General features: G+C 36.5%; 1 protein-coding gene across 1 annotated transcript in view; it reads right to left on the bottom strand.

Moving 5' to 3' along the window:
* LOC121321695 (FRAS1-related extracellular matrix protein 1-like) overlaps window positions 1–16924 on the bottom strand; it is a 58376-nt gene extending 41452 nt beyond the window's left edge. Inside the window, exon 1 of the mRNA XM_041260713.1 lies at window positions 16730–16924. The gene's annotated coding sequence lies outside the window, so the exon portion shown is untranslated. The remainder of the gene's footprint in view (window positions 1–16729) is intronic.
* Window positions 16925–19835: the final 2911 nt, after the last annotated feature.

Here is a 19835-nt window from a genome sequence, read left to right as displayed (position 1 = left end):
CTAGTTGTCAGTGCTTGTGTTGTCTGTCTCATTATCAATTTGTGTTCTGCTTCCAGGAGAGCCTTGGCCAAAACTAAACAAGTAAAAGAAGTCATTCTTCAGACACAGATAAAATTATGGTACCGTTGACATCCATCTTTCTATTTAATCCAAATTGGAGCAGTAGTAGTTTCTTGTATGCACAGCATACAAGAAAAAAAGGGAATATGTTTTGCTTCATGCTTCTAGGAACATTTTGCTGACATAAAAGATCCTTTTAGTATGTGACTCTTTGATCATGTGATGCATGCATGATGGATACATGATGGCAACTCCCACATGGCTTTGACAGCTCACTGGAATATTATTGTGTATTCTGGGAAAAGAGGTAAAACCTCCACCACCTATCTTTAGTTGACCTCTGAGTAATCTGGGTATCACTTAACAAGGCTCCCATCAGGCAACAAAGAGTGAGATGCAGGGAGAAATTAATAAATATCATTCTGGATTTCAAATGACTGGATGCTTCTGTTGACTTTGCAATGTTGACTGTAGCCCACTGAGGGCTAAGGTAAAACCTCCAAGCCAATTCTAGATTGAAACCACTGTGCCACCAAGAACCCTCCACCCATCTAAAATATCTTCAGCTTGGTCACTATGAAAAACAAATGCTGAACAAAGTCCTTGTTCTGGCTCTGCACTGGCTGTTCTTCATCATCTTTAAGGTTCTTCAAGAACATGCAAAGCCTTCAGGACTGATGTCCCAGATACAAACAGGGTTTAGCAGCTTCCACTTTTGGTTAAAGGGTTGTTCCTCATATGGATAAATAATTAATTATGTAATCAACATCTCTGCTTTGTATTTTGTAATATATAAAAGTCTTCTGTTACACTTGCAGCATACAAGAACTGCATCTCGGCTCCTGAGTGGTACATCCGGTAAAGGCACTCCACCCGGGGTAGGGGTTAGGTCAGCTGGGGAGTCCTTGGCTCACTGCACACCAGTGACCCCTGTGGCTGACTGGGCACCTGCAGGCTGGCCTACACGCAATTCAGAACTGCGTGGTCCTCCAACGCTGTAAGTTCTGGATATTGTTGCACGTCGGGCTTGCAGAGTGAAAAAAAGCAGACGGCCGACGGCACTCGTTTCAGAGGATGTGAGTGCTCGTCTTCATCTCTCCCGAGTTAGTTCGGGGGTTGCAGGGGTGAGCCAGGTTGAATAATAATTGGACATTCCGAAATGTGGAGAAAATTGGAAAATTAATAATTGTAAAAAAAAAAAAAAAAAAAAAAAAAAAAAAAATGCAAAAAAAAAATACCTTGATTAAACTGCATCTCAATTATGCATAGCTATAGGGGTGTAGCACTGTAGAAGAATTTGGTTTGATTTACTATAAATTTCTATTCTAAACAAAGAACTGGTGGAAAAGGGAACTGGGACTGTTTACTTTGCTCTCTCGTGCAAAGCTTCTGAAAATAACTGTGTAATACCACACCCCCCCCAATAACGTTCCTATTTTTAGCTTCTTAAAAACTGTATCCTGTTACACTGTTGCTTGTAGTCAGATACATTCAAATGAAAAGCATTAGAGTATTGTGTAGAATCTGTTTTCATTATACAGTGCCACTCATTGCTAGCATTCTCGCTTTCATGTCCCTGTTCAGTTTAGTTGTACACTAGAAATATAAAATTAGTCAGGCAGGGCAGGTTTAGCCAGGATCATTAAAAAAAATAAATAGATCTGGGGTAGACCTGAACCTAAACCTGAATTTTGTTTTCGGACTTGTAAAGAATATGATCTTTTCAGAATATTTTACAATAATTATCATCACTGAATGATCCCTGTACCAGAAAATTTGACTGGAAGGAAAGAACGACTGGACTGAGTCACTCAATGGGATATTGAATCAAAACCCAGCAGCATACTACCCTTCTAAAAGTTTACCATGGTAGAGTTTTGATGTTTACAATGTGCTTTTTGGGGTCTTTCCTGCCACATGCTTTCCTTAACACTGTAAACATACATAGGGTAATACAAATTGCAATGTACTAAAATCATAACTTTCAGTTATGTGCTGTTTGTGCTCTGAGTCAGACTTCAACCAAATCAGTTATTTGGCTCTGCAACAGGCTGCTGTCGCTATGGACCATTGCTTGTCGAAATTGTACATATGTCACAATGAAAGTGAATGGTTGGGAGATTCTGCTGAAATCAAGAGATTGAGTCATTTTCTTCTTTAATGGCTTTATTAATAGTTATTTTTATAGCAATTTTATAGTCAGGGAGTGGGAGAGCCCTATATGAACACACTTCTATTTTAGTCTCCTGTTACTCAAACCTTATTGAATAAAATGTCAAAATAAGGTTCCCTGAGCACATTTCATGTTGTGGCATTGTTGGAGTCCTGTCCCAGAGTACACATTACTGAGCACCCAATACCAGTTACCCTTTTAAAAGTTTACCACGGTATTTTTGTGTGGTATATTTGCAGTTTTACCAAGCTTTCACCATGGTTATACTATGCATTTACCATAGTTCACCCTGGTTTGCCATGTTTATTAATATTCTTTATCATACCTAGCTATTTTTTATAATGCCCATCTATGCTTTACCATGATTCCACTTTGCTTTATTACACTTTGCTTTGCTTTTACTATGGTACATTTTTTTTATAAGGGTAAGTAGACCTGATATTTCTTAATCCATCCCAAGTATTGACCAATCTTGCTTGGCTTCTGAGGTTTAAAGTGATCAGAGCTGATACACTGCAGCCATGCAGTGAAAACAATTCCAGGAAATACTTCCTGTCACGTTGATCTTTGGGATATGCAACACCACAGTAATGGTTGATAAACATCATGAAAACCCTGCTCCTTAATGTTTATGTTTTGCTCTTTTGTAAATTCCACCCTGAGGGAACAGATTTTCTTTGGATGTCTATGTTCAATGTTTGCTATATAAACACAGAATTACTCCTTCTAAACACCAGGTCCAACTTTTGATCAGCCATAGACCAGTTGTTTGGAGGGATTCACCATGCTTAAAAATGATAGAAAGGATGAGTGCTTTGAAAAATAAGGTAGGTATTTATTTATGAAAATACTTTGTAGCGCTGGTAGTGATAATGTTTTTCAACCACCCTCACCCTCACGGATGCTCATGCACATTTGATCTTATTTTATTCTACTCTTTGAATGGGAGTCTCAATCACGACCAGGCATTTTAGAATGAAAAGTTGCAATCTCCTGTTTTACAGCATTACATTTATCTTAGCCTGTAACAGAAACTAATATAAAACTTTACAGGAGATGATTGATGTGATTATTCTGAGATCAGAGATGTTTTTTTTAATGTATTTTCACTGTAGTAGCGCCTGTAGTAGAGATAATAGGCAGGCAAGCTTCTGATGGCTAAGGGTAGTAGTAAACTTTAAAGCTCCACTATAATGTCTCCACTTACTAGCTTGTCTTATATTCTGGGGTCATCCATGCAAAACTGTATTATTTCAACATCTCATGGTCACCCTTTTCAATTACTTTAACGAGAGGTTGTAGCAGCATCTTTAAATGACAACTATCCAGCCATGTGTGGTTCCTTTTTGATCTTATTGGGAAAATGAAATCTTGTGAGGCAGGTTTAAAATGGAGAAGGGAAAGGTAACTGTAAAGGCTTATCTGAGGACTATTTTCCAGAAAGACAATACTGAAAATAATATTAATTCTTATAGTATAAAGCACACATTAAAAATCATCGTTCTTACAATGTAATTTTTTATATAAATATGTCCAAGTGGAATTGATAGCGCAGTTTCTAAGACTGCCAGCACATACAGTCATAAACTTCTTTGTTACAACAGAGTTCTGATTGTCCTTTCAAATCTATATCACAGTGTTTTCTTTTATATTATATTAAACATTTTATGTTGTGTGTGTGTGTTTACTTTAACAAAGATTTTAGTAGAACAATGCCAATTTACCGTGGCACAGCAGGAACACAAACATTCTATTTGCTTGGCATGTAAATGGCTATGGTTGCCCTGAGGATAGATCCAAATTGTTAATTTCTTAAAGCATTACATACAGTACATGGCATTTTAGCCAAACAATGAATCTTTATCCAAAGAAACAACAACTTACTGTTCTACTGTATACACTTCTTTGAGAAAGACAGTGCCACTTGTTTATATATGAAAGTCTATCTGTTTTTTGAGCATTGTTATATTAGATAGTAAGCCTTTAAAAAAAAAGAAAATAATAATCTAATATTCCTAATTTCAATAGTTTACTGTCACAAAAACATGAATTACAGTATACAGATTTTTTTAACAGACTCCAGTCTCCTGGGGACTTGAAGTTACAGAACATTATTGATAGCAGAACAGAAACAAAATGGCCTTAGACCTTGAGTTTTGTCAGTCTTGGAACAATTATAGTGCTGCAGCTTCATGCAGATGTTTAAGTGTAAATATGCCACAGGCTTTTTAATTTTTTTTTACTTTCTGCGGAAATGTCAAGCACCCTTTTGAAGCATTGTGTCAAGCTCAAGTTGGGTGTTAGGAAATATAACAAGAGAGATCAATGGTTTACAGCAGCTAGATCCACTCAAGTGTAATGCAGAATGACAATCAATTAGCTTTAAAAGATACAGAAAATGGACTTTAAACGTTTTTATTTTGCATTTATTTAAGCCACAGCAGGAATTTTTAACTGTCTGAAGCATACAGTTTCATTTATGTGTGTTTTGTGTTGATTGTTATGCGCTACAGCTCCTTCTGGTATGACCTCAGCCTTTAAGACATGATGTCAAGGAGATTGAGGAGTAGGCATGTTTCCTGCATGTTATCTGCTGATGATAGTCGCACAAGGACAGCCCAGGTTAATCAAAACATTTAGAAAGAACACAGTGGTACCTTTGTGAATGTTAATGACCATAGCTTCAGGTTCTCAGGTCCTCACTCAGACTGGCAATGAAAATGCAAGGATGCAAGGAAAACGTCAAGTCCTACATCTGAGGACTTTTCTTTTTTTATTTTGTCTACATAACTCATACACATCAGAGTAGCCATAATGATGATTTGCAAGGTATGTATTTCTGATATAAAAATTAGGCTACTGTACTATCTTGTAAAAACCTCTCCTCTTCAGTTTCCCAACATTGACAGAATTGTTAAATGAAGAAGCTAACTATATTTGAAAGCAGTCTTGCTTCAGCAAAGACATTTTCATATAAATAAAATACACAAATGCATATTTGTATCCCCAGATTATGAACAAAGACTATACTTAATTTTTCAATCAGCAATTAGCTTCACCCACTTCCCTTTTCTCAATAAACAAGTGCCAAGAATATAATTTGCCTGCAAAAAAAGATAGCAGCCACTTGGATAAGGCATTGGAGAAAAAAATATGAACATCTCTGTATTGGAACAACAGAAATGAATCCATTTAAAATAATCTATAACATAAGAGAGCTTCAAATCATTTTCAAAGCACTTTTTTCTGAAAGGTTCTTATTGATTTTTTTTTGTGCATTTTCCAGTCTTAGTCAGTTGGTTTTGAAACTGAGATCTGAAACCGTCAGTACATACGTTGTAGCGTGTTAGCCAGCGGCTGCAAGCCAATGGCTACATTGAATGTAGCCATTTAATGAAATACCTTTATGTAAGATTATTGAACTCACATAACCTTGTGTATTTTCAATTAACAGATATATAAGTTGCAAAAAGTAGGAACTAGGAGAGATAGTGTACGGGAACGTTCCAGGTCAAGCAGTAACTGGAGAGATACTAATTGTATCTGTTCACTACATCAAATGAGGTCAACAGACTCAAAAATATGCAGACTGCATGTTTACGGCATGTAACAAGAAATAACAAGCACTTAAAGGAAAAGTAAAAAGACAATGGAATTTGAAGCTACTTAATCTTTAATTTTTATTATTTCTTATTTGTTTCTAATGTGTTTTTCATTCGCTATGTGTGGCTTATTGCTTCAGGACAACAACATGCTGTGCCAGGTGAAAATGCTTTCTGTGTAAATCCAGCAAAAGACAGGCCTAAAAAATGTAAACATTACTGACCTACATGAAGTTTTGACCAGTGGCTATCTCTACATCTCAAATATACTGTAACACTAAACTTTCCACGCTCTCAGATGGAGGACCGTAAAGTTGACAACAAAAAAACCCAAAACATTTCCAGATCCAACGGTTTGAACCTGCGGGTCCTGCTATTGCCCAAGAGGTGGACTTTGTCTCCATTCCCTTATCATTTCAGATGGTCAGCCTTCAATCTCAATGAATCCCTCAACAACAAAGAGCCCCCTAGGAAAACATGAATCTGGAGCGGATCCAGATACTTTGCTGTCTGGCATATAATTTAATTAGGACAAGCTGTCAGTTTGGATAGGGAAAAAGACCTTCCATATGCTAGCAATCAAAGGCTCTCTGTTAGCTGTTTCCTAGTACTCTCAAGGCCATCTTTCAAATACATCCATCTTTCCAATTGGTTTATTAATCATATGCCATAAGATGTTAGATTTGTATGATTGATGGCAGGGAAGCTTTTTTACTCAATGCATTCTTCAAAAGGAACAAAGGTCAGGGATAATGTCAAGCAGGAAAGAAATGATGGATGTAAAAAATGTTCTGGACATTGCCCCTCGAAGGGATTGGACCAAAAACTTTTTTTTTTTAAAGTATAATTTAATTATCGCCTGCCGAAGATGCATATCTCTGTCAGGGGATATAGTGGAGAGCCCTACTACAGTATGTTACTGTTTAAAGTTTTGCATATCTAGAGAAATGCTTGTCCATTTGTCAGGAAACTTGCTGAGGATCTTCTTTAGCACAAGTTATAAAATGTGTCATATTCTCTGGGAATACAGAGGCTGTTTGTCAGTCTGTCCAGCTGTCTTTTTCGTATGTAAATTTAAAATTTTGCATTAATCTAGAGAACTGCTTGTCCCAATTAGCATAAATCTTGCTAATGACCTTCTTTAGCATAAAATGTTGCGTGTATCCCAGTCCCACGGTATTCAGTATAGAGGCTCTGTCATTTGTCTCACACTTACGTATTATCTTGAGAACTGCTTATCCTATTGTGATTATACATAGTAAGAGTATCAGAATCTGGGGGTACTGTATATTGAGGCTCCATCTGTCTGTATATCCCATGGCTGATGGCTGTAATTTTCAATTTACAGTTGTGATTAATGTCACTCACATGCTTGTTCAGTGAGGGCCCTACTCCACAATGCTCTGCCAAACCACAGATACAGGAGATCAAACTTTCATGTCTCTAACCAGACTCATAGTGGTAGTCAGAATCCATAACGGTAGTTCATCACACAATCGAAGTGGGCTGAACCCCTTTTTTGGGATATCACCATTCATTCAAGCTGTTTTTTAATTATTATATTAGAGTTCCACAACTACTTAGATGTTGGGCATTTTTTTCTTTACTCTTTGTTGTGATGACACACTCAGAACAACAAGACGAGTTCACATGACATATTATAAGTTTTAGAAGTAATTATAATAAACAAAATCTGCTGTAATAGACATGAAGATGTTTAGTAAAATGAAAACTCCCCTTTTCTGTTGAATTGGTTCAATCCGCTGTGCAGGTATTCAAGGTAATCAAGTCTTCAGAAGGAGGATACAACTAGTACACAGTTTGATATTATTTGTTTTATTGTGAAAAAATGCCAAAAGTTTTTTTTTGAATCTCCATTTATGTTCTGGAAATTTAATTAACGTTTTTTTAAGCTGTTTTTTTTTTTTGTGGAATATTTAATGTATTAACCTTTCAGGTTTTTTTTTTTTTTTTTTTTTTTTTTTTTTCAGTGAAACTCTACAGATGACTGCAAAAAAAAAACACCCCTTTCGGTTCCCTCAAAGACTCCCAGGCAGCCAGTGTATTTTGATCTTCTTCAATCCGTAGACAGTGCCAAGAGTAATTACATGGAAGGGAGTTACACAGAGCATCAAAGAGCTCTTACCTGTGTGACAGAGAAGCTCTAGCTGAGCTCTTCTAATTATAATGTGCAGTGAATTTCATTGCTCTGAGGCTTTAATGCCTATTTGCATCTTGGAGGGGAGGAGGATTAAGAAGTGTGTGTAATAAATTCAAACAGAGGCTTCTTGAAGAGTGATGGGCTGGGGTGTGATCTTATCAAGCCCCGGAGGGGTATGAAGATGTAACCCCATGCTTGGTAACACCATCCCTTCCTGTTAACAAGGTGTGGTACTCAGATTTAATAGAGATTTACTAGTTTCTATCTGGGATTTGTTTCCAAGTTCTGTTCTGCTGGAGCGAATCAATGAAAATGAATAAACTATTCCATTTAAACCACCAGTATTTTTTTTTATTGTTTAGCTGCTAACCAAGGTTTAAAATCAGTGTTCTTACCTCCTATTTGCACCATGAGATTCTTAGTATATTTGATACTACAATTTGGGAATATGCAGATATATCATGCAATAAGCTAAAAAGTTGCAGCTTATTCCTCATATCGAATCATTTCATGTTCAAATTTATTCTAGCTGCAATCAGACCACGAGACCTAAAGGAAAGGTACAAATATGAAGGAGTTTACTGTATTTGAGAGATTTTCATATACTGAATTGACAAGGGAAGAATGAAACAGTAAACAGGGAACAGTAATAATGTCAATATAGCTCATTCCTTTTAAGCACTGGTAAGCAATTCTTTAAAAATCATAGTCAGAAAAAAGTAATCACTTTCAACTCTTGACATCAGTTCGTAATTTTAACAGGTGTATAGTGTAGTGATGATCTTCCTGTTCTCTTTCATATGTACAATGCGGCAGGGGGCACAGGGCAGGCATTAACTCTTTCAAAGTAACGCATTAAATAAAACTCCCTTGTGGTTTTGTAAAACAAGCTACTAAACTTACTTTAGTGGTTCCAGTGTAAAGAGGATTAGATATGTTTAAATTTATTTTTTCAAACTCTTGAAGAGATTTACATTGAATCCTTTCCCACAACTTTCCCCCACTACCCCAACAAAAAACGACACCTGACATGATGCTTGCATGCATGTTCTGGCAAAAGATCAATGAAACATCTGTTTGTGTGAATGAAGTATTAAAGAAAATATATATCCAGGCTAGATTATATCAAAAGTGACAGCTTTCTTTCCAGTTGGAAAGCACCACTATAATATAGTATCCTGAACACAAATAAGACCCCAGTGTAATGTATGTGATTTGTGCTATTGGTTAGGAGCACTACTCCTCGTGGCGTGAGGTTGCCACAGATCCGGTCTGAGGTTCGATAGTGTAATGATACAGTATGAGTGTTTTGTGGTACACAGGTTTTGAGGAATAAAACAAGGATTCCAGTAATCAGCGTGTCCGTCTCTTTACTAAAGTACAATCATATTAACAGAGTAACATACACAACACCCAGCATTACCAACAATAAGAAGTTTACATGTAGGAGGTGCAGTTTGACAAAGGGTCATTCCCAAAAGCGTGTATACAGTTCTGTAGCATCTACATTTGTCCAGTTAATGAAAACGAAAAGCACAATAAAACCTTTTTTTTTTTTTTTTTTTGTAATTTAATAAAGCCTGAATAGCCATTGCTCCAAATTATCTCAGTCGTCTGTTTTCTGTATTACAAATCACAATTGAGAAGACTGAAATACCACGGCGAGGAGCGGGTGGAGAACAGATGTTCCGAAATTAGCAAGGCACTCCAATGCAGCAGATGTGTAGAGACACTCAATCTCACCTTGCTCAGCAAGTAACTTACTAGTTTATTTACCAAGAGATTCAAGCAGCTGAAAACATCTCAACATGACATATAAGCTGCCGGGGCAAACAGTAGACGGGACCAGAAATTAGAATCTACAGATCAAGCAATCACCATAGATCAGGGAACAATGGATTTGAAACCCCCAAAATTACACTGACTAACCCTTCCTAACACCTATATTAAACAGGCAAATAGTGTATATAATGGATTCTTTCCACATGCTGTTTATGTAATAGAGGGGGACTGTCATCAAAAAATATAACACCTTGTCTCGTCATTATCAACAACAAGGGGGGGCATTACCAAGCACGACACAATCTGTTACATTCTACAAGCCAAATCGTTGCACTTTGCAAACTTTTAATCTTATTTTTTTGTTTTGTTTTCCTAACCTGGTGTTTACCACACAATCTTTTTTTTTTTTTTTATGATGGCCTGCCCTAAACCTCTGGTACACACATGATGAAAGATGTGCCTGTATCTGGATAGCACTCAGTGATGGGGGTTGAATAGTACAAAGTGATATAAGAGAAAGTTTAAGGTTTTGCCAGTAAAAAAAACACCAGAACATTTGCAGTGGTCTGGTTCATGGGTGGACTTTTAACTGTAATCTTGACAGCAAATGGTCTGTACCTACAGTTCTGTATTATATGTGTATTGACAATATTTGTCTTGTTAAGGTTGGAAATACATGTTGTACTCTTGACCTACACATCACACTACACAACTGAATTCTAGGCTTTTGCTGAGAGAATTGATGAGGGTTTCGTGCATAAAACAAGACATGCTGGAATGAAAACCTGTTAGCTGTAAATTAAAAAGGCTCAAAGAGAAATAAATGACCCCTCTATATATGTGGCAATCTATCTATCCACCAAAGTTTTTTTTGGTGACAAAATAGTGTAGCACTTGGGAAATGACATTTTGATTACCTTTTTCAAAATGTAATGTAATACAAGTCTACTTAGCAGCACATGGTAAATTAAAAAAAGAAAATCGTAATGAAGCAAAAAATAAAATAATACAAACACATACTCCCACCAAATGAGACTTCTTGAAGGATACCCTACACTTTGGATTGGAACATTTAAAAGGAGGGTCAGTGGAACTGCAGGGAACTTTCAACCCCATAAGATTCAAAAACACAGACATCTACCAAACTAAACAAAGAATACAATGGCTAAATCCTATGAAAAGTCTCATCTTTCACAGCTGTAAATCGTCCAGTTGTTATTGCAAACTCCGTAGCCCTAAATCCATGACTAATGCATGTGTGACACTAAAACACTATTTAAGCATTTTGATAACTGGCGTGACCTTGAAAGAAGAGCAATTAACTCTGTAAAACAAACTATGAATCAATGAATGTATTATCCTGCCTGAACACATAAATGTTATCCAGTTCAGCTTTTCCTTAGGCTATACATTTTTCCAAAACAAGTAAGTAAAGAAGCGAGCCTCAATGCTGACAAGTCGCTTGAACATGCTGTCTCTCCTGTCATTTGAAAGAGACCTGTACGATTCTCTGGAGTATGAGTCTATATTTGCAATATTAGCAGGAAGCCTCGACACTGTACCCTGTTACTAACTAGGCAACGGTAAGTCATTTTACTAGCTTTCTCTTTATTTAATAATTGCTTACAATGTAATATTGCTGTGTTCTCGCTGGTTTGGTGACACTGCCCGTTTGGCTTTTTAAAGCACATTCGCTGCGGATGTATGTAAATGTATTTTTGTGTCTACTTCAAACACTTTAAATGGATTTACAGGGGAAATATTTGATATATTCATGGTTTTAATGGATTTAAATAATTTTTGCAAACTATTTCCTGTGACGTCAGACCTTTGGTCATTGCCCGTCAGCCCTAAGTTGGGGCCCACATGCAATTTCAAGCCTAGCTACGCCACTGGATCAGACCCCCATATTTTTCGACATGCCAAGCAATACTACAGTTCACAAATTGGGAGAAAAACAGGTGTGAGTAATGAGAAGCAGCACATAACTGAAATGTTCGGTGTTATAGCAGACGGACACAAACTGTTTCCATATGTGCAATTGAGGTTGTATCTTTGTAAAACCATATTTATTTGATGTTTTATTTTTTCCTCAAATTGAGGGTGGGAAATTTGGGCTGCGTCTTAAATTCGAGAGCATCTTAAATTCAAAGCAATACAATATTCGCCTTTAAAAATCCGATGATTAATGACAAATCTTACTGTCTTTATATGAACAAAGTAAATCTTCTCCAAAATACTAAAAGCTAAAAATGCTTAATTAATTGTAATAGAAAGCTTTCTACAGTACATAAAAAAGTAGTGCCTTATAAATAACATTTTTCATCATTACTTTTGAAAGGTCATCCATAATCTTAAACATTGATGAATCATAGGGCTGCATTAAAAATAAACATTATTTGTCAGTGTCTACATTGTGGTTGTATTATAACACCAAGCAGCCTTAGAATCATGCTCCATTTCTTTTTTTGAGGGGGGGGGGGGGGGGGGGGGGTCTGTTTATCTGAACATTGCCTTTAGGAATGTTGAACTGACAGATCCTACTTGCCACCACTGTGAAAAGACATCTGTTTCTGACCGATAGCGACAGATGTTTGTGCCAACAGCAGCTGCCTCTAGTCGAGTACATCGAATGCAATCAAAAAAAGGATTGTTTTCAAATATTCTTTGAGCTGTTTTTTTTTTTTTTTTTTTTAAATTATTTAGATGTTTTTATTAATATTATTATTATTTGTATGATATTGGAATTAATCTTCTCCAGTTAATAATACTGACATCATCTCAAGACACATACTTCCCACTCAATGACAGAGCTTGCTCTTTAGTTGAATGGTAAGGCATTTGTTTTTGAACCACATGGTCTCCAGTGATTGTCCAGCCCTTGCCTTTCCATTCAATTCAATGGGCTGAGGTGCAAATTCATTACAATATCATGAAAGAAACCCTTTTTAACCCTAAAAAATCTAACAAAAACCTGATGAATAAAAAATAAAGCAGCAGCATTGTTTATAAATGAACTGGGACGGGTTCAGGCACGATCTAAGCCTGCCAGTGTCCAATCCCTAGGGAAGCACCAGAGATATTTTTGATATTTTCAGCATTACAGTGATTTGGAAATCCAATTCTTACCCGATCACATTAGATGAATTTAGATTGGTAACAGCACCAATCTTCACAGGAGGAATAAAATATTTTGGAAAGTACAAAACCAGCAAGAAACTACACATGACAATAATTTACAAGCCAGTTTTATGATGTTACAAGGTTGTTTTATTCTTCTCCGAAACAAATGCATTTCTTCAAGACACCGTAGGGTTCTAAATGTTTTTTTTTTCATGTTCTAAATCTTTTTTTCATGCTCTAAATGTATTTTTCATGATCTTTTTTTCTTGTTCTAAATGTTTTTTTCATTTTCTAAATGTATTTTTTATGTTCTAAATCTTTTTTTTTATGTTCTAAATCTTTTTTTTTTATTTTCTAAATGTTTTTTTCATGTTCTAAATCTTTTTTTTCATGTTCTAAATGTTTTTTGTTGTTGTTGTTGTTGTTGATTTGTGTCAATATGTCAATTCCAAACCCATGAACCATAAAAAAAAGAATGAAAGAGGCTGTTAATAAATCTGCTAATTAGTACTGCCTTCAGTCAGTGATGTTCCAAGTCACCTAACACAGGAGATACACAGTACTAATACTTTTTGGGACGGTGCAGTATACATTCATCAATGAGTGGCATTCCTAACTCGTTGGAGCCGTTTGTAGTAGAAATCTGTGTGCTGAGAAGGACTTGCAAACTTGTAAACAGAGACAAGAATGTTGCAAGCAATTACCAAATCTTTCAACCAGGGAAGGGACTATCAAGATGCAATTCACAGAGCAGAGCGAATGCTTGGCCTAAAGTAGGCGACTCTTATCTGGATTAATTCAAAATGACTGCTCTGCAATGATTGTGTCTAAAGAGACGTGGATACTGCTGTAACATTCTATGAATAAATATATATATAAGGAAATGCAGTTGCACTAAACAATAAGATATGTCTTTCTATTTGTACATTGTGCTTTTTTAAAGTATCATATACTGAAAAGGATATCCATCTCTACAAAACAAAATTATCATTAGTTTTATTTAGACATGCAATCTACATTGATTGTGTCATTTGATAATGGCTTTGATAGCCCACACAATGAGCAGCTTCCAAAACATTATGCAAGTCGAAACAGGCGTGTCTTGTTAGGTATTGAAGGTTTCTGTAATTTAGGTCACTGTGGCCCACCTACTGCTTGTCATTGAAATCATTCTGCTTCCTCGGTATTATTGCTGAATAGTTGCACACAACGCTTACACAGCATATGCAGGTCAAGTGAATCGCATACATTGCAGGCTTTGGGCTTTTCTATTTTTACTTACATTTTCCAATTTTTTGGCCAGTAAGTTTGGACAGTAGTTTCTAGTTAATGCATTTTTTCCCCAGGGGATCTGAAGTACTCAGGAGGCAATGTGGTCTTTAATCTGGCTTCTTGTTTCACCTTTGTGGTTTGGAAAACTTGGCTTGTACTTTACTTCCTTATTGGAGAGAAGACAAGAGCTGGATGGCCTGTGAAACAAGACATCAGATCTAAATCTCCAGTAAGCAAACTAAAGGAATCCCAGCTGTGCATCAGGCTGTAGTTAAAAGAAAATCCAGTATATTCCTACTAGACCAAAATTGTATATCCCAGAAGTGTAGACTCTACGAACAAATGGTGGCAGCGGAAATTATGGTTTTTCAGTTCTAGCTTGCTTTGAAGCACCACAGTAATTATTAATATAATAACAAGCGTGATATGTATCATCACAAAAGGATTTGACTTCATGTTCTTTGCTGAAGATTTTCAGTAGCTGGAGGAAATATCAGAGAACTAATCCTTCTCATCTTATGCTATAATCAGTGACGGTAATGTAAGAAGTATCCTTTGTAGATAGTGGTTGTTATCACTTAGTTTTCTCCAACATAATCTAATGAAGAATGGTATGCAATGTTCCCATTGCTGCTTCCAAACAGGATGTAATAAGTGTACTATGCAATATGTAAACCATATTGATTTTAGATCACGGAATATCAATAATATATATGTTTACAGTTGAATGTATAGGGAGTTTTGTATTTTACTCATTTTTTTTTAATAATGTTTTCAGTTATTCCTAATGGTTCCAAGTTATAATACTGGTGAATTGAGACTTACTCAAAGGAGGGTCAAAGGAGATATTCCAACCCAAACCACGGACAGATTTAATCTCTGCAGTGCTGGGCTCCCACCCAGAGCCCACCCACTCTGAATGTTCCAAACCAGGGCTTTGCTGGGCCTCCCACCGTGAATGTCCTGAAGCCAGGGTTAGACAATACAATACACTGATGGAATCCACCAAAGTAAAATGATTTTGCACATTCAAGCAAAATGAAAGAAAGTTAGTTGAATATATTTTTTTTTTTTTAAACGGAAACAAGATACTATATATGTCATTTTCTTTCATACGAAGCCATTTTAGAAGCTATTTTGTATATTTAATTTTTAAATTTTATTATTTTATAATTTGCAAAATAAAATAATGATAATAAAATTACTAAACACCATTGGTGCATCATAATGACCAGTTACCTGATGAAACCCTAGCACATCCATTGACTGAACACAGCATTGCCAGTAATGGCACCAAGTTTGATTTACTGCAAGTAACTGCAGAAAATATGTATTGATTCATATCAATGGTATGTGAAAATATGACTAATAAGACTATTGCAGCACTGCAATACTGTTTTACAGACCATTTTAGCATTGCTTTGCACAATCATCAAAATTATTGCATCGCCATTACAACTGCATAGCAACTAATGATATGCGATCACTACTGAAACACTACTGAAATTACGGACCTCTATTCAATTGATCTAAACACAGCTGCCATTAAAATAGGACAAAATCCCAAACTTTAGCTTTTAAAGTCTATTTTGAAGCAGTTGTATAAAGGGGTTAAAATAACTTCTACATAAACTTGAACAACAATGCAATGGTTTATGACCAAAGTTATATTAACTACAAATATTGTTAAATGGCAATTCATACAAAAGTCATTCTTTAAATATCTGTCATTATTACTCGTATAACATTTCTACACAGCCCATAAACCACGCAAAGCTGCATTAATACCATGGTCGTAAAAGAACATTGTATGAGTAATATATATATACAATGAAACTAAATAACATTTTACAGGGATCTCCTATTTATAGAAACAACCTTCTTAAATATGTAAACACATATGAGACACTGCACATTTCAACAGGCAAGTTATCCAGTATTAAAATGCATGAAATCATATTGCACCTCAAAGAGAATCGTATGTAGTGCAACACTAATCAGGAGCAAACAGACAAAGAACTTAGCATTAAGTAGTTTGTATCCCTTACCTTCAATAACCTTCCACTAATATTAAACAGTAGCCTGAGGGTACATCAAGTTCACAAAGTAAGATCCATCTCTCTAGAGAGTTTGTACCATTCTGTATCACAGATGACCAATTTGGAATTGCCATAGAATGAACTACAACAATGATCCACTAGACTAGACTCGCTTGCACTATAAAAAGACCCACTATACTGTATCATATAGAAATATAATATAATACATGACAACACATACATGTGGTGTATTCTGCTACAAGTCAATAGTTAATAGAAATAAAAGTTACAAATGTTTTTCTCGTCCTACATAAACATTCAAGAGGTATCAAAACCAGTACAATAAATTATTTGTACAGAATACATATTCTCTATATGAGTACCTCACATTGAAAAATAATTCGTCAAAACACATTCAGTATGTACTGGATAGTATAATGATAGATTTGCTTACCAGTGTGCCACACTAATAGCTATAATACACAACCATTGATCTATGCAGTAACTACACTCTTACCTGATCAGTGCACAGCTGCCACAGGAAAAGCATGAATAAGCCCACACTCTGTTTTTGAGAAGAAAAAAAAAAGAATAAAGCTTAAGGTGCAGCCTCTCTTTCTCCAAACCTTGCTTGTTATCACAAAGCCTTGCCCTCACTCAGAGACCAAAATAATGCATGGGGGCTTCCCACCCTGAGTAAAATCTGAGTGGAAAGAAGTAAAGATAAACAGCGAGGCCCCAGATCAAAGGCTCCTCCTTCCTTTCTTTGAGAGCTCTGGGTTGTGACAACACCTTCACCACTCCATAATTAGAGGCACACGGATGGTGACTTCTATCTGATTAAACTAGAGTTAGTTTATGGGTCAGGAGGAGGAATGGGAGCCAGCATAACTGAGACAGCTTTTAGAGTGTGTGTGGGTGTCTGGCTTAGAATAATATTCATTTTTTTATCCCAGCTCTTTGGTGAGAAACTGTTGTTCGTTTTGTAAATGAGATAACCCTACTTTGTAAAGTAATTATCTACTTAACCCCCCTCCCAAATGATCTTACCTGGCATTGTTTACAGATCGGATCAGATCAGCAGCAGACAGCGAGTAAAGCAACCACCAGGGTAGAACCTATTCTTTTCAATGTTTTTTTCAAAGTAGTTTTAGCTTAAGCTTAAGAGACAATGCTGAAAGATGAGGGTGTGAGCCCCCAAAAAATGTATATTACTGTGAGCTTTTGAAATAGAATAAAATATTACTTTTAATCGGTTATTTCTGTGGGTGTCCTTTTGGACTAGTCTGTATTCTCAGTGACACACTCCATAACTGTTTTATCTCTCTCTCTCACCAGGGGTTTAAGAAAGGAAGTACAAAGATGTTGTGAGTCAACTTGTTACTTTATGCTACTTCTGTAGATGGAGATGTTGAATCAGAGGCCCTCCTCCTTTAAGTATACTGTGATGCACAGTTGCATACACATTATGTTAAAATGGTATCTAAAGGTATGTCCTCGTATTTACCAAATACACATATGAAGACGTTGTCTGACTGAACACAGCCACTGCAAGTGTCTAGTGGCCCGCTGGGAAAAAGTACTTGTGCAGCTAAATGATCCAGTGTTTTATACAAAAATGTTCCATAGGCTGGAAGACCTCCTCCAAAGGAACGGTGCTCATTTTTTTTCCCCATTTTTTTACAAGAATGAGCTACAGCACCCCATACAGCCATAGTGTTACCCATAGAGTTTTGTTATACATTTTCCTGGACTTTCCTATACCTTTTGTTGGTAGGAATTTGCTGGACATGACTTTGCTCTAACCTGTATTTTATCCCTGACCAAGACCTGAAGACTTTCTTTTTCAGGGGGAAATATAAAACTATCATAAAAGTAAGTTGCATGTATGTATTATTATTAAACACACAGAATGTCGTGAACATGGAATTACAGGGTTCTAACTAACAAATTGGTAGAAATTTAAATATTGTTGTGGGAAGCTTCTAGCTAAAGTTTTTGTCCTGTACAACATGTTCAATACATGGGATCTAGTTTAATTAGAAGGTAAAATGTATTTGTAAAATGCTCTAACTTCATATCCCTCTCTAAGGAGTTTGAATTATAAGGGTTTATCTGGACCTGTCAACTCGGGAGTCTCACATATTTTGGACCCTTCTCCCAGTCATCTCCCTGGACAGATTTTCTCCCGTAGTTTGCTGTTAAACCCCCTTATGTCAGCAAGCCTTTAATATCTACAAAAGTGGCTACTGCAATCCAGTCTGTACCTAGCAGGGTTTAGGACCCAGGGGAGCCCTGTGGCAGGCATGCATTCAGTGCACGAGGCATGTTCACATACCTAGCCCCCCCCCTGGTAATAAAAGGGATCACAGACTGAACACCCCTCCACCCCGGTTTTGTATTTTCAAAAGTTGATAGGTATGTTTATCTGCTCCACCAATCAGAAAGCCCCTTAGAAGCTCAACAACGAATTAACTGAGTTTTTAGAAAAGTGCCACCAGAAAGGATCTAGCAATCATGTCGAGCAGTCCACAACATAATGCTGCCCTGTAATGCAGTTGTGAACACTGGTGAAGCAGTTTAATAGACTACAGGTACAGGGAATGCATGAAGAGATGGGTTGGGCTGTTAGAAGGTCTGGAAAGGGTGCTTACCAATTAAATTCATGAGTTTAATTTTGTCAAGGCAGAAAATAACAGCATGAGTAAAAGAGCCCCAGAAAACTATTTAAATCTTAGCATGTTCTCAGGTATGTTTAATAAACCTGACTTATTGCCTTTCAGGTGATGAACACACAGGGATAGAGTAGACAAAGATGTTACATTCAGATGTGGTCTGTGAAACCTTTTGATGACTCAAAACTATACTTTTGACAGTTAGAACCCTGTAATTCCAAACTCACAATGTGTACAATATTTATACGTAAACGTATAGTTAAACACTTTTCTGATAAACACAGCAGGGTGTTCTGTACTACTAATTTAAAGTCTGAAGTCTGTTTTAATGGCAGTCGAATGAACCAAGCAGCTGTAAAGCCTTGCTGAGCTTACATATGGTAACAGTAAAAGAGGAAAGTTTGGATTGAAGAGGGTGTTTGTTTTGAAGATGAATATATTCTGGTTAATGGTCCTGTGGATAAAGAGGGTGTTGGGGTGGAAAGGGAGAGTTGACAGAGTGTGTTTCTGCTGGGGATTCAGCTTCCAGGGCTGTTTAACATCTGGGAGCACCTTGCTGATGAGACGTGTCAGATAACCTCTGGGAATGAAGAAATAATCCATAGTTGGGACTTGAAGTCATCCTCATTCTGCATAACCTCAGTCAGACGAGAATGGACTGCTAGTGTATATTTGGGGTGAAAGAAGCTGTGATGGGGAAAAGGGGAACATTTCACAAGTCGGATATGGCAGAAAGAGAACTGGAATTGTACATTCACAGATTTCACATTTTGTTGCCTTATAGCCTGGAATTAAAATGCATTAAAATAAATATATTTTTAAATTTTTTTTCCACATCCTATCCCACAACTTCCAAGTGAAAAAATATTCTAGAAATTTGTAGAAAATTAATTAAAAATAAAAACTGAAATAGCTTGGTTGGATAAGTGTCCACCCCCCTTGTAATAG

This window comes from Polyodon spathula, chromosome 1 (assembly GCF_017654505.1).
Source record: "Polyodon spathula isolate WHYD16114869_AA chromosome 1, ASM1765450v1, whole genome shotgun sequence".
NCBI classification, from domain to species: Eukaryota; Metazoa; Chordata; class Actinopteri; order Acipenseriformes; family Polyodontidae; genus Polyodon; species Polyodon spathula.
Note: the sequence above shows the minus strand (reverse complement) of the source record. Positions and strands in the feature narration are given on the sequence as shown.